This window comes from Limulus polyphemus, unplaced genomic scaffold (assembly GCF_000517525.1).
Source record: "Limulus polyphemus unplaced genomic scaffold, Limulus_polyphemus-2.1.2 Scaffold3342, whole genome shotgun sequence".
Lineage (NCBI taxonomy): Eukaryota > Metazoa > Arthropoda > Merostomata > Xiphosura > Limulidae > Limulus > Limulus polyphemus.
The window spans coordinates 8354-20132 of NW_013668952.1; the positions used below are offsets into that span (position 1 = coordinate 8354).

The following is an 11779-nucleotide window of genomic DNA, read 5'->3' on the forward strand; positions in this document are numbered from 1 at the left end:
AAACGTTGTACATTTGCTGTTATGCTAAACTTATATTAAATTTTTTTCTTCATTAGCCATTCAAGCCGTCTCCTGCCATTATCAGCAAACAGATATAAAACAGCATATAAAAACTATCTAGTTAATTATAAAATCTATATTACACACTCTTTCCATAACAAAAAAATATAACCAAGTGTTTTCAAACTAATACAAGAAATAAAAATTTACCATTAACTATTAGATTCAGGACAATTTATTAATGTAATTGAAAAGAGTAAGCTCTATTACAAAGTTCACGTTTCTTCTCAACCACTAAAGTTGTAAGAAATATAGAGTTTAAAATTTTTACTTACAATTATTTCTAATGCTCGAGTTAATCTTGCTAATTATTTTCTAGATTTTTATATTTAGCTTTATCTGGTGTGTATTATTTTATAATCTCAAACTCTGTATCTATAACTCTTGATAATATATTTCCGTGTTTTCTATCCATCTAAGTTGATTCATTAAATATATTGATTGATTTAACACACATTTTATATTTTGTATTATAGTAGCCCAGTATAGTTGCTCCATTTTGTCCAAGTACTTTGATGTTTCTTGCAAGTTCTATTTTCTGTTAATATGTTTATGAAGCCTCCTAATATATCTACGATGTCTAAATATAATCATGAAATCAATTCTTTATCTTTAAACTTTATCTTTAGTAGTAGTATCAAGTTCTTATATATATATACATATTTTGCAAATATAAAATAATTACTAAATATTTTTCACCTTATTTAATGATAATCGTGTAGGACAGTGAAACAAAGATTCCGTGGTTCTCATCCCGTTACCGCTAGGAAAAGATCGCGCTCTGCACTTTCGGGCCGTGGACACATTCAATTATTCAGTCTGACAAGAGATTTTAGTGGAAGGTGTTGTCTATCTGCCTTCTGGCTAGTCTATAACTTCGACACTAGAGACGGCTAGTACAGACACAACTCGTGTAAATTTACGAGAAATCTAACAACCAAACTATGTTTCTGCTGTGAATCTACTGCTTTTATCAGACAAGTCTGAGAAGGACTATTACTGTGTTAGTAGTAACTGGAACTCGATCCTCGGTGTAGAACTTGAATCGTCTAGCTGTTTGAATGTTTTCAAAAGAGGTATCCAAGTTGAGTTCTATGTTAAGTTGGCTGAGAATTTTGTCAGTTGGTGGATCTAAAAGGCATCTATTATCTTTAAAATTCTCATGTGTAGCTCATACCCCATTATTTTAGTATCATTCCAATTTACTATTGCAGATAGATTAATATTATCGAGTCTTGTATATGTTTATTACGCTCCTGAATTCGAACCTTTGTTGATCTTTTCGTTTCTCCAAAATGCTGCAAGTGGTGTTTTCACTCTCCATGTGTCTTTGGTGTGTATCGTAGTATGTTTTGACTTCTAAGTGCTATTCTGACTCTGTGTTGTTTATTTGCCTATATATTTTCAGAGTGATTTCTCATATAGGGAAAAATGTCTATGTGTCTGTAATTTCATCCGTGTCTATTCTTGGGATTATATTATTTATTTCCTTCTTTATTAAGTATTCCGGGTTTCCACTTTTAAGGAGGACTGTAGCGAAATTAAAAATATTGTTCATTCTAAAAACATTCATAATGCCCATTTTTACACTGTTAAAATGATCTATAATCAAGATATTTACTCGAATTTGTGGATTTCCTGTAAACATTTGTGGCATATGGTCAGAAAATAGGGATTCGTTATATTTTTATTGTCAATTTTATTCAGACGGTTCACGAATTCTTTAGTATTTTCTATAGTGTGTTCACCATATAACAGATGTGCCATTAACCTATCTGAGCCAAATCTTTAGGCGTTTTGAGAGCGTTAACTTCTAATTGTTCCGAGTAGAGGTTAGTGACAACTGATTGATAAGGTTGAGCCAATAGCTAGCTTGGCCTTCTTGTTGTTGATTATAAGTATCTTCAAATTGCAAGTAAGTTATGTTGACGCAGAAAGTTGCAAGTTCTATTACTGTTTGGCGTGTTTCTTAAGAGCTCTATCATTTTCAAGCTGTTGGTCGAGTATTTCCAAGGACTGGTACGTTGAAAAGAGGTTGAATAGAATTCTTTCATTCTAAAGTTCACGGAAGAATTGATAAGAGGTATTTAAAAGCAAAAGTTTTTGTACTTACTAATATCTATAATGCAGCTACATTGTTACTTTATTATGTTTAGCTTATGAAATTATTTGTCATGCTATCGAGGAAGCTTTTCATTTCCCAAAAACATTTATCGTGATATCAACATTTGTAGAAATGTAGAAAACAAAGTCCAGTAAACATATTATATTTATTGCTTCTTGTGGTAAACTTAACTGATGATGACAAAACCTTGTCGAAACGTTGTACATTTGCTGTCATGTTAAACTTATATTAAAGTTTTTCTTCATTACCCTTTTAAGCCGTCTCCAGCTCTGTTGTAATTGTTAATCTCACTCAAACTTTTGTGTTATAGAACTGTGTAACGTCTATGTTACCACTTTATATTAGTATGTTTTTCTTTATAACAAAACATTGTAGTTGTTTCTTGTTATAATATCGATTCCCATCAACTCACATTTTGGCCCTTTCAGCCATGAGAGCGTTATAATGTGACGGTCATTATAAATTTTCGTTTATAAAGAGTAGTCCAAGAGTTGGCGGTGGGTTGTGTTCATTAACTGCCTTACCTTTAGGCTATCATCTGAAAACAATGAACTATAGGAATGCTGAACGTGTACAGAGTGTACGGTAGTCCGCTTTATCGTTCCTGATAAGTTTTTCTAACGGTTCAAGGTTTCACTTAATTGTCGATAAGGACATTATCAACTATTTCAAACGCATGTCTAATGGAAAATCGATAAACTCACCATAGAAGTGTTTCTTAAGACCAATAAGTAGTTGCACACATCAGACCACACGAAAATGAGAAAAATTATGGTAGTAACATTGTTTTTTTCATTTTTTTCATAAAGCTATATATGTTTGGATTATACGTGCTGTGGTAAGTTACAACATATCAGTTATAACATATTTAACAATATTTATTAATGTAACTTTTAATTAGAACACGTAAGCATATATTTGTTTCTAGCAAAGCTACGTACTAATATGAATGGAGTACCCACTTTTAAGTCGGAAGTTATGTAAATAAATGATTAATGTTTTTACGCATAAAACTTGCATTCCTACCAGGCTAGACATGGCCAGATGGTTAGGCTGTTTGACCTGAAATCTGAGGGTCGCGGGTTCAAATCCCCATCTCACCAAACATGCTCGCCTTTTCAGCCGTGGGGGCGTTATAATGTCAATCCCCTATTCTTTGGTAAAAGAGTAGACCAAGAGTTGGCTCTAGTCTTTCACTGCTAAATTAGGGACGGATAACCCTCGTGTAGTATTGCGTGAAATTCAAAACAAGCACAAGCAAGCAAGCCTTCCTACCATGAATATTATTAATATAATATCTACTTATTCACAGAGACGATTTACATGTTCCACTTAATTAAATATGACAAAAGGGTCATCGACATACTTTGATAGTATACAGGTTTGAATCTTTTTGGACATTCCTTCAACCATTGTCTTTCATGGTAGCACAATGAATACATTAGCTAACGACATTAGTAAGAGCGCGTGTTCAGACATGCCCTCTGATTTACTGTCTTAGCGGAAGGAGAGGGACTAGAAACGATACCGTCATAGTTTCACAAAGTGAAACCAGAGAGCGCGAATAACTAGGGGTATGTTGCTAAGTCGCCATCACATTTGACGACGGATGTTGCCTACCGCCAGTGGGCGTGTTGCTAGGGCGCATTAAGCGAACTGCTAGAGGGTGATGTAAATCAATGGATATCAACTTTATAGTAACAATCAAAGTTTTAAAATTAATAATTTAATCAAATTTACATAACATTGTGTTTATACTTATCACAAGTAAAACATTCAAACTGCCTTTTTAATCTTATCTATTTTATGGTTTTTCCTTAAATATTGAGTACGTTTTATAAATGTGGATGGTGTTTCTATAGGTGGATAGTGTAACTATAGACAGATGAGCTTATTATAAAGTGTATCAACGTGTTTGAATTTGTCATTACAACATCAATGTCTAAATTTAATTATATAGCCTATTTTTTATTGGTTTAGCAAAGCACTAAATGAGTTTTTAGTAAAACATTCATTTTCCACATGTTGATAGTTACTTTGTAGTTTTCACGTACATATGAGTGGATGGTGTTACTAAGTCGATGATCTTACTAAGGTACTATAGGCGGATAGTATTACTAAGGTTCTATATTCGGATGATGCTACTAAAGACAATGCTAGCATAGTTCGTAGGATCATTGAATAATCAATATTATTTTACTTAATTTGACTAGCATCCTGAAAAGGACGAATTTTTCGTAATAACATCTCTAAATATCATGCAATAATTCAACATACAATCTTAACGTTTCACCAGTTTGGCTTTATGGATTAAATATATTCTTATGCTATTCCTTTACTCATATAAGTTTTATATGGTTTTATTTAGTTCTTGACTAAATATTTTATTTTACACATTTTAACACTTACTTTACGGTTTTCTCTTGCATATGTTTTACAAAGGCTTCTATGGGTGGATAGGACTGCATATGGATTTCAACTTGCCTCATCCTGTTTATAGTTTTCATTTATATATTTAATTGTATTACACGGGTTTCACAAAGGTGGAAGGTGTTTCAATGGGCAGATGATGGTCTTACTAAGGATTATACTGCCATGGTGGAGGTTGTTTCTGTAAACAAATAAATAAATAGGGTGATGAGCTCGTCGTAGCAGCTTATATGTGATTACGTCATCAATGTCTATATATTTAATTATATGTCGTCATGGTCTGAGTAATTATCACATGTTCGCCTATATTCAAGATAGCTGAGAGTCTGAAGGTTTATCACAAAATGTAATCTCTGTGAAAGTAAATGTCTGGAATTAAAAAGTATTGTAACACACACCTAGCTACGTACATATGCATGTTTTCGATGATATGTACGAACTAAAGTCATGGCACTTTCAGATGTATATATTTGTTGACAAATCGGAAATTCGGTTATACCATAACAATTAAACATATTAGTAATCAATAACACGAAAGAACATAATATATAAACTACATATTGCAAGTATTCTATCTCAACTGTACTTTACAACAAAAGTGTTTCATGCTCACTACTCAGCAAGATTAAAATGTGCCGACATACAGAAATCAGTCAATAGTTCAAACAGTCAATCTACAAATATTAGGAAAATATAGTTTAGAATAATTTTCCAAATGAAAGTTTGACTACGATCGATTCAGTTCTACTTGTTAGTCTTAATATTCATGATATCTACTTAGACATAATAAACTACATCAATTCTACAGACATGTAAAATGTATGAGATTTACGATTTCATTAGACAAAAGAACGAACGATATTAGTATGTATTCAATGACATTGTAATGTCGCTATAAAGAATGCGTTCTATGTAGTGCTACTATGTTTATAGGGGCGACTACTAGATTGGCGCTACATTTGAATATTTATGGCGACTACGGGTAGCGTCGCTCTGCTTTTTGTTTATAAAAGTGCTACTCGCAACATTTTCAATATAAAATTAAATTATAATCATTCTAAAAGTGTATAGTTTTGTAAGTGTATGTGTGTGTGTATATGTATTTGTGTGCATATTGTTATTGACTTAATTAGACTCGCCTATACTACCTAACATATTTAGCTGATTTGAAGTGATGGCTTGTCGGCTATCCATGCCGTAATACTACATAATATATATAAAAAAGCGATCTTTTTATTTGTTTATAATATTGTTAAATTTAATATTAGCTGTTTATGTGTTCAGTTTAATTTGATACTAACTTAGAAGGTTTATTAAGTAATTTGTATATAAAAATTTAGTTTAGAAGTACTTTTAAATGTTTTATTAAATTCCTTAACTGGACAACTCTAGCAGAAACCTTTCTTGCTTAACACGTTTCAATTAATAATACAAGATATTCATATGAACCAGCGAATTTATATTTCATGTCAGATAACCAGTTAAAAATTTCCCAGACACATATATTATTATAAATCGTGATTTGTAATATATTATATTATATTATTGATAGAATAATAATGTATATTGATATTATTATATGTTTATTATAATATATAATAGTATTATATAATTTTGTATAATATATTGTATAAAACTATATTCACACTCATTTTGCTTATGAAAAACAATCAAACATTTTACGTGATGTAGTTGCTGTAGTGAACTTGTTGCGTTAGGATTGAACTTGTTCTCTATGGCAACCAGACTTCTTTTTACTTATTTTCATTCTCCATCCCTTTAAAGCAACACGTAGTGCAAGGCTGCATCGCCATGTACATTAGCTAATGTTCTAAAATAGAATATTTCAATTTGTGCCACACACACTCAATTTAGTAGCAACCAGTAGCTTTGAGTTCAGAAAAGTGTCCTAATAAGTATATGTGAAGGTTCGGACACTTTGGAACAAACAGAGCCGCAGCACCTTTGCAGTTGACCTTACACAACAAGATCTGGGTGAATGTTTTGTTGTTCTATGCGCTACATGGTGGAACTCGATGTACAATGCGCTCGTTCGTATGGAGAACGTAATAACGAAAAGAGAGGGTTCAGTCAACAGTCAGTGAAATGTATGATGAGCTGGGCATCGCTCGTTTCAACCTTTTGATTATAAACGTCATCAAACAGTATGTAATTGTCATGCGACCTGTAGCACATGAGCTTGATTTACTTCAAAGTGAAACAAATATGAATATTTCTGCCAACACTTGCCGTTTATTTGACAAAACTGAGATCTTTGTGGTAGACCACTCTTGACTTGCAAGCCACTTTTTAATGCTTAGTTTTCAGGAATTGAGAAGCGCTTTGACTCGTGGGTAACACTGATTTGGATTATTTTGAACGTTAGGAAAGAAACGGTAAAAAAAAATGATGATTAAGAAAGAAGATGGATGGTGGCAGTGATGAAAGTTCAGCAAATGCTGATTTAAGTAATTTTTTTCTTCATTTTCGATCACCGAGGGAGATGACGAAGAAGTCTTCTTTATGTGTTTAAACAATTGGCAAAATCTGCAAGTAATTCGTCCCAAAGTAGCACCAATCAAATAACACTACCAAGAACCATCTACTTCAAAAGATATAGAATCAAACTTTTCCATTCACCAGTTGTTAAATTTCTCTTCATTTACTTCAATATGTCCATTACACATCGAAAACATTTTGAAGCCAAAAAGAACTGGATTAGTGGATAACAATTTTAAAAAGCTGTTAATACTGAAATTAAATAACAAATTAAAAGATTTATGTAATTAAACAACTAATAAGGACTTAATATCTTCTAATATTAGAGATTTATTATTTCATGTTAGCTTATTCGATCATTTATTATTATTACTGTCATCAAATACCATTTGTTTTTAATGTTGTGTTCTTTAAATACTATCACTGAATGTATTTAAGGCTGTATTATTGTTAGATGGTTTCTTCTCATCATTCACAAGTATAGATAGGCTGTTCTGAAAAGTTTGTATTATGTTATTGTAGCAATAACGTATTACCATTTATCAAAAAATTTGCATTTATCATCCTCACATTACTCATTGACCAAAACAATTACCATGAAAAATGTCAGTTTTAAAAGTAGTGGTAGCGATTATAAATATGTATAGACAACAATAGTACCACTTTATTTTTCTTACTCAGTGATAGTGATAGGGGCGCTCCATTGAAGAGGCAGCACACACAGCTAGGTCAAATGGTAACAGAGTTAGTTGATTCCATGTAGTGTTGATAGATCATAAGTTCAGACATATTCTAATTTTTATTATCAGTCTACAACAGACCGTCTAAAGTTCAGTCAAATCTGGGTCACTTTTCAAATAAAAATACCCTGCCCCTTTCACCAATAATAACCAGACTGGTGCAGTTCTACAACATGTTGTAAACTGACATTAAAAATTAGAATATGTCTGAAACTGTGACCAAGATTATCAACACCACCCGTTGTATTGTCTACTGAAATTGTAAATCTCATACATTTTACATGTCTGTAAAATTGATGTAGTTTATTATATCTAAGTAGATATCATGAATATTAAGACTAACAAGTAGAACTGAATCGATCGTAGTCAAACTATCTTTCATTTGGAAAATTATTCTAAACTATATTTTCCGAATATTTGTAGATTGACTGTTTGAACTATTGACTGATTTCTGTATGTCGGCACATTTTAATCTTGCTGAGTAGTGAGCATGAAACACTTTTGTTGTAAAGTACAGTTGAGATAGAATAATTGCAATATGTAGTTTATATATTATGTTATTTCGTGTTATTGATTACCTAATATGTTTAATTGTTATGGTATAACCGAATTTCCAATTTGTCAACAAATATATACATTTGAAAGTGTCATGACTGCAGTTCGTACACGTAATCACAAACAATATATATATGCATATGTAAGTATGTAGGTGTGTGTTACAATACTTTATAATTCCTGACATTTACGATCGATGCTATTGACCTTTAAAGAGATTCCATTTTCAGATAAACCTTCAGTCTGTCAGCAGTCTTGAATCCAGGCGAACATGTGACAATTACCCAGACCTTGTATCGTGTTCTTAATGCCCATTGCAAAAGAAAAATCGTTCAGATTTGTACTGATATGTTTAGTAGAAATCATTCAGCATTATGCCTAATCCATCAAGAAACATAATTTGTGAAAACTTTTCAACAGAAAAGTAAGGATCTAATTTTTTGCAATAGTAATGGCTAAACATAGTTATTTAGACAGATACTTTAAAGTTTAGTCAAACAAATACATGCATTAACTTATAAGGCTGAACATGAGATTTAAATAATCGTCCTTTTCAAGGCGAATAAATGCTATGTATTAACTATATAAACGAACTTATGATAAGTGTTTAGGGAAGTGATTTATACAGAAAGTGATGGGTCAGTGTAAAATGTGTAAGGTAAATTATTGGCAATAATATTTGTCTCACTCAAATAATGGATACTATTTGAGATAAAACTGGCATAGGTAATACTAGGTGTTGAAATACCTGTTTTGTTAAAATAATGAATGTTTTAGTTGTAGCTTTCAGAACATATAATTAAATATAGAGATTGACTTTGTATTCACATCTTGAGACACCCATCATAGCAGCATTTATTCCTAGTAAGATCATATGCCTTTGTGAAACTCGTGTAATATAATTAAGTATATAAATGAAAACTATAAATTTAAGTTCAGACAAGTTCAAAGTAAGTGTTAACATGTGTAAAATGAAATATTTTGTCAAGAACTCATTTACTATTATACACAAAAATCTTATATGAGTAAAGAATATATTTAATCGATAAAGCCAAACTAGTGAAACATTAAGACTGTATGTTAAATTACTGCATGGTAATTAGAGATGTTATCACGAAAAATTCGTCTGTTTCAGGATTTGTAAAATGTATGCTAGGCAAGTTAAATAAATTAAGTAAAATACTATTGATTAATCGATGATCCTACAAACTCTGCTGATATTGTCCTAAAGAATCCGACTAAAGAACCTTAATAACACCATCTGCCCATAGAACTATTGTCAGCCTTTATATGACATATCTTAGAGAAATCTGTAAAGTAACTGTTAATACGTGTAAAATGAGATATTTTGCTAATAACTCATTTACTGTTATGCTAAACTAATAAAAAATAAAAATAACAGACTTACATCTTTATAGTATATATTTATATCCATCCACCTTCGTAAAACGTACGCAATATATAAGCGAAAATTATAATGTTCATAAGATTAAAATAGCAGATTTAATGTTTTACTTAAAAAGCAAAATTGCGATTGTGACTTTTATTGTTACACTAAATTCATCTATTGATTTAGTTCACCTTCTGTTGGTTCGTTCACCATACCAATGCTCTTTCTTGTGGCAGACAACATCGGACGTCAAGCGTCATGCCGGTTGATATGGCGGCCTAGCAAAGTACCCCTAGCAGAGTGCTCTCCGGTTCCACTTCGTAGAACTATGACTCCATCGTCACTACCCCTCCCCTCCCTCTGAGACAGTCATTCAGCGCGCGCGTTTGAACACGTGCCCTAACTTCTAATGATGGAGCTAATCTGGAACCCATTGTAACTTCATTACATTGGTCTTAGATGTTACAGTCGAAAAGAAAATGGAACTTCTTATCGGCAAATTCTCATAGGATTACTTGTTTAAAAGGATTTACTGTCCGAACTAAATCCTGAAAAGTAAGAACGAAATGTTCATACAACAGAATCTTTGTTAACTAAGTAGTTAAAATCACAAACTTTTGAAGTTAAGTCATGTATGAAACTATCATTAAATTGTTTATTTGGTAATTTATAATGTGTTTTCTTTAACGTTTAATCCATTAACTGTTATTAAACAATATTATTATGAAAATTAGCATCACTTCCCATAGCGTGTGCTATCTTGTTTTTTGTTAACTGATAAATTTACTATAAAGTAACCATAAAAGAAAAATGACTGACACATCTGTTGAACTAAACACTGAGAAAGTATTAAATACATAATTATGCACTTTAATCTTAAATAACTTAATATTGGATATTGCCCAATGATAAAATTTGAATCGATTTAAAATAACCGGTGGCAAATAATAAGAAATTTAGAAATCAAAACCGAACTACTTCTCGGACAGTAATAGATCTTTGTATGATGAAAGCAACATAAACTTTCTTTAGAGAAGATTAACAAGTAAATTTCTGACTTAAACATGATAATACCCCTAGCAGTACAAATGGTTCGGTGAACACAGGCCTGATAAATAGTTAAATGTCCATATTCCTTAAATATGTTAGAAAAGTATACTCTGTAAAGAAGGCCTATCATAAGCCTCAATACCCTTTTTTGTAACAGCATGATTGGTCTTAACACACTATAGTGTGAGCCTCAAACACTTAAATAATAAATCATTTGACTATAGAAGATGGTATAATAGACTTGACAAGGGACTCGAAATGGAAAATCCCTATTACACTATGTCATTATAGGGACTACTCTGGTGAACCTTTTAGAAATAATATCAATTTGTTTATCCCATTTGAGACAATTCTGAATAATAACTTCAATAAATTTATTGAATCAAGCCTGGATAGAGCATTGAATTAAAACACAAATCAACATTTACCTGTTTTCTTGATATTATCATAAGTTATGACTTGCAAATATTTAAAACCAAGCAGTTGTCAAGAAGCCAGGTAGCAATAGAAAACAACTCATTATTTGTTATTTTAAAACAGTCAGCAAGAATATAAGTCTTTATGGTAAGAGTCACATCGTCGGCATACATTTTGCAAGTATCTTTTGAACATATCGAAATTAAGTCATAATTTCATAAATAATAAATAAGAGGGGGTCAAATATTTAGCCTTAACGCTGTCAAATGCTTTGGCACAAACAAAAACAATTTTTTTTGTCTACATAACCTTAATAAGTTTGTAGTAATTGCCAATAGCAGTAGATTTATGATTATTGTCTATATAACCTTAATAAATTTTGTAGTAATTGCCAGTAGCAGTAGATTTATGATTATTGTCTATATAACCTTAATAAGTTTTGTAGTAATTGCCAGTAGCAGTAGATTTATGATTATTGTCTATATAACCTTAATAAGTTTTGTAGTAATTGCC

General features: G+C 31.5%; 1 protein-coding gene across 4 annotated transcripts in view; it reads left to right on the forward strand.

The window, feature by feature from the left end:
- The first annotated feature begins 2015 nt into the window (after positions 1–2015).
- LOC111088215 (MFS-type transporter SLC18B1-like) overlaps positions 2016–11779 on the forward strand; it is an 80614-nt gene continuing 70850 nt past the window's right edge. For 2 of the 4 annotated variants that reach the window (XM_022397617.1, XM_022397620.1), the window contains exon 1: positions 2016–2143. The gene's annotated coding sequence lies outside the window, so the exon portion shown is untranslated. Of the gene's footprint in view, positions 2144–3004; positions 3024–11779 lie in introns of those variants that run through there. The other 2 variants (XM_022397618.1, XM_022397619.1) reach the window with 2 other exon arrangements.